Genomic DNA, 4,742 nt, shown 5'->3' with positions numbered 1-4,742 from the left:
TCCTTTTCTCCTTTGCTTTTTGCTTCTCTTCTTTTCACAGCTATTTGTAAGGCCTCCCCAGACAGCCATTTTGCTTTTTTGCATTTCTTTTCCATGGGGATGATCTTGATCCCTGTCTCCTGTACAATGTCACAAACATCAGTCCATAGTTCATCAGGCACTCTATCTATCAGATCTAGGCCCTTAAATCTATTTCTCACTTCCACTGTATAATCATAAGGCATTTGATTTAGGTCATACCTGAATGGTCCTGTGGTTTTCCCTAGAAAAACTATGTTTAGAAAAACTAAACTATGTTTAGTTAGCATTCTGTAAATAACTATGGCAACTCTTATCAACTATGTTGCACAGAGTGGGACACGACTGAAGCAACTTAGCAGCAACAGCAATAAATTTTTATTTATATAATATTTTTGTAAACTATTTAGCAGCATGCTATTATGATAATTTTCTATTAATATATTCTAGCATTTCTGTCTATCTAGCCATACATACTCTTGCTTGGAAAATCCCATGGACGGAGGAGACTGTTAGGCTGCAGTCCATGGGGTCGCTAAGAGTCGGACGTGACTGAGCGACTTCACTTTCACTTTTCACTTTCATGCATTGGAGAAGGAAATGGCAGCCCACTCCAGTGTCTTGCCTGGAGAATCCCAGGGACGGGGGAGCCTGGTGGGCTTCCGTCTATGGGGTTACACAGAGTTGGACACGACTGAAGTGACTTAGCATAGCATAGCCATACATCAAGCAACTTGATTATTACAGAAATAATTTGAAGTGTATAGAATTTTATAATTTTTAAAGTACTTCACTATACAATAGTATTAGACTTTCTTGGTGGCCCAGATGGTGAAGAATCTTCATGCAATGCGGGAGAACTGGGTTCAATCTCTGGCTTGGGAAGATCTCCTGGAAAAGGAAATGGCAACCCACTCTGGTATTCTTGCCTGCACAATTCTGTGGACAGAGGAGCCTGGCAGGCTACAGTTCATGGGGTTGCAAAGAGTTGGACACAACTGAGCAACTCATATACATATACATAATAGTTCATTTATATGTCATAAATATTCAAAATCTCAGCATTTATGTGATGAATGACAGGTGTTAGATCATATAACCCAGATCACAGCTTGTCACGCTAAGCTATTTGCACTTATCACCACAAAAGTGGTATTTGTGTTTTGTTGGACATTATTACAGATGCAGGGACATTATAGTAAATAAAATCAAGATGCTGCCTTCATTTTACTTAGTTTTAAGTAGGAATTATAGGCAATTAACAAATTTAAAAAAATACTAAAATGTAGTAAAAAATACATAATACTTTGATGTACTATTAGTCCTGTGATGAAAATAAAGGACGATAATGTTATGGACAGTGATGAGAATCAAGATATATGCTTTGGACACATGATCAGGGAGAATACTATAGAATAGGTGACATTTGAACAGAGATCACAAAGCTATGAGTGTACAAGTTGCACAAAGGACAAGGCCAGGAACAGAGAGAGCAAATGTTAAAAAGGCTGACTGTGGAAACAATTTAGCCTGTCTGAGGTATTGAAAGGCCAATGTGCTCTATTGTGGAGAAAGTGGAAGACTGTATTAGACTTGGGTATAGAGACAGGCATTGCTTCTGGGTTAGAATTATGGCTACATGTGTCTGATAATATTAAGATATTTGTTCCCAATTTTACCATGACTAGATTACTTAGGATATAAGCAAGTTATTACAGCTTCTCCTTCACAATACTAACTGAAGTAGTGTGATTGGTGCACTGATAACTAGGATATTTCTGGAGCCAGTCATTTGTTGTATTGAATGTCTTTTTCTGATACATACTTTGCACAGAGAGATGACTCAGGAGTATAAGAAGGCAAAGCATACTCTAAAACATGTGAATGTTGGCAAAAGCTTTCAGGGCCTTCTCCAACAGTGTGTAAATGACATAGACCATGATTCATTCCAGCCCTTCTCCTTTGGGAAGAAGCTGAGTCACTTTGGTAGAACTGATTCCACCCCAAGTCTCAAGTGTATATTTTTGCAATAGGGACTGGTTCAGGTAACTCAGGCTTATAAATGACTCATGGCTTTTCCTTGGCAACATAATTGGTAGTAAAGTGTAGTAAAGCTCAGGAACCTCAATACCTTCATTTAATGGTGTTGCAAAGTGATTTGCTTGCTATCTGTCCGTGTTTGTGAACAGGGCAGCATGGAGCACTGGTTACTGCTGGAAGCCATATTGTCATCTGGAGGACAGTCAGCCCAAGGACAAAGTTGATGTATGTGGGGAGGAAGAAGCTGTGAGAAATCCAGAGAAACATGGCTGGCACACTAACTGACTCCCACCTAAATCCTACTTTATCACACGTCTTTTTAACTTCTGTTGTTTAAAAGAGTTCTCCTTTAATACTTCACCTAGCTTGGTTGGGAATTTCTGTTACAAACAAAAGATGCTAATAGATACACAAAACAGACTTGGCCATGTGTGTGAGACATGGTCACTGGCAGAGCAGCAGGCATGATTCCCATGTGTTTATGTTTAAGATGGGAGCAGAGGATTGAGAAATTCTCCATCTGAGCTCTTTGCAGGCATCATAAAGTCATTCTCATACTAAAACCCCCATTTCCTTATCTTCAGGACACGTATCCAATGTGATAAGTCCCTGTAAGCCTGAGATATGTGAAAGAGGAAATTTAGATGTCAGACAGACAGCTGTTTTTCCTTTTCAAACCCAGGGAAACCTGGTCACAATTCTTTTTTGCATCCCCTTTACTGTTCCTAGATTATTTCTCTTATTGATGAAAATAATTTAAAATGATTTAAAAAGCTGTTCTCTTGATAGTCACAGAATGCACATAATTCTGAATGCAAAAAGGACAGGATCATGTGAAATGTAGCTTCACACAGTCACTCATTTATCAAACATCTTTTGATTCCCTGTGAGATGTTTTACATTCTATCAGTGGTTAACAGATAATTCTTAAGGAACTCATTGGTGGAGAAGAGGAACCAATATAACCACAGTTAAACACAGGATCTCATAGGAGGACCAACTAACCCAGACTTATGAGAGTCAAGACAGCATTCCTGAAGGAAATGGCTTCTTTCCTGAGTATATGGTGAATGCCACTAATTGAAATCACGGTAAACAGATTTCTTAAATATTTTACCAAATTATTTATTTTGTTGTTTTTAAAGTAAACTAATACTTATCATTTTTAAAAGAAATAATTAAAAAATAAACAGCCCAAATATATAAAATAATACGAACAATGTAATACATAAATAAAAAGATAAATATAATATTATATATAATAGTACAAATTTCTAAAAAATGCACCACTATGATTTGTTAGTAAAAATAAATACAACAAAATTTAGTTATGAACATACATATTCTTGTAGAAAGATTTCTACTGATCTTTTCCTATTAATATGCATATATATTTGTGCATATGTGTGACTGTGTGACTCTGTATAACATGTGTAAGTTTTCTTTTTGCAAAAATAACATCACATTGAATTTTAGTTTTTTTGCTTATTGTGTTAGGGATATCTCTTTTGTCATGGAATAATTTACATTGTTATAATGGCTTCCTAAGTATATCTCCTAGTACACATATAGAACTTTTTCTCCAGGACACAAATATGGATAATAATTAGAATATGGGATAATATTCTTCAAAGTAAGAGTATCATTTTGTATCCCTAGTTGAAGCATTTGATCATTCTCTGTGGCCACAGTTCGCCAATGCTGTATTTTGTCTTCTGTTTTACCTTTTTCAATTGAATGGGATAAATGTTGCTATTTTGACTTATTTTACATTTCACTGACTACTACTAGGACTAAATTTTTAAAATACCTTTGGCCATTTAAGTTTCTTTAGCAAGTATTCTCTTTCTATTCTTTGCCTCTTAGATGTTTTATTGTTTGTTGTCATGAAACTATTTTTAATTGATTATAAGGATTCTAAATATGGGTGGCAATACTTTGTTGGTTGTACCTTTGTAGGTATGTTTTGCTAGTCTGTGGGTTTTTTTTTTTTTTTTTCAACTTTGTTGATATCATCCATATTTGTGCCTTTTAAAACACAAATTTTAATTTCTGATATAGTGGAAGTTTTCAATTACTCTTTCTGAGACATATTTGTTATATCTTATCTAGGAAATTTTTTGCTCTTTTGTTTATTAAAGATAGTTCATCTGACCTTTTGATAGTTTAAATATTTTATTTTATACATTTATATCAAAATCTTCTGGGTCTTATTTTTGTATATAAAGTAAGGTAGTAATCAAATTTTCTTTTGTTCCAACTTATTTCAATATTATTTATTAAATAATCTAAAATGATTATATTATACTATGCCATGGTACATACTTGGACAATTTTCTGTGCTCTTGTCCTTTAGTTTTTTGTCAAGTATAATTTTGTCAGCCCACACTGATTTTCTGCTATGGTTTTATATTGTCTTAATATATAAGACAAACCACTTCAGTATTCTTGCCTTGAGAACCCCATGAACAGTACAGAATATGTGGATCACAATAAACTGTGGAAAATTCTGAAAGAGATGGGAATACCAGACCACCTGATCTGCCTCTTGAGAAATTTGTATGCAGGTCAGGAAGCAACAGTTAGAACTGGACATGGAACAACAGACTGGTTCCGAATAGGAAAAGGAGTTCGCCAAGGCTGTATATTGTCACCCTGTTTATTTAACTTATATGCAGAGTACA

General features: G+C 35.2%; 1 long non-coding RNA gene across 1 annotated transcript in view; it reads left to right on the top strand.

Moving 5' to 3' along the window:
* The first annotated feature begins 996 nt into the window (after nucleotides 1–996).
* Nucleotides 997–4,742, top strand: part of LOC104981936 — a 17,753-nt gene continuing 14,007 nt past the window's right edge. Inside the window, exon 1 of the long non-coding RNA XR_824448.1 lies at nucleotides 997–3,149. This is a non-coding gene — a long non-coding RNA (uncharacterized LOC104981936). The remainder of the gene's footprint in view (nucleotides 3,150–4,742) is intronic.

This window comes from Bison bison, unplaced genomic scaffold (assembly GCF_000754665.1).
Source record: "Bison bison bison isolate TAMUID 2011002044 unplaced genomic scaffold, Bison_UMD1.0 scf7180017864525, whole genome shotgun sequence".
NCBI classification, from domain to species: Eukaryota; Metazoa; Chordata; class Mammalia; order Artiodactyla; family Bovidae; genus Bison; species Bison bison.
This window is presented reverse-complemented; position numbering and strand designations above follow the sequence as displayed.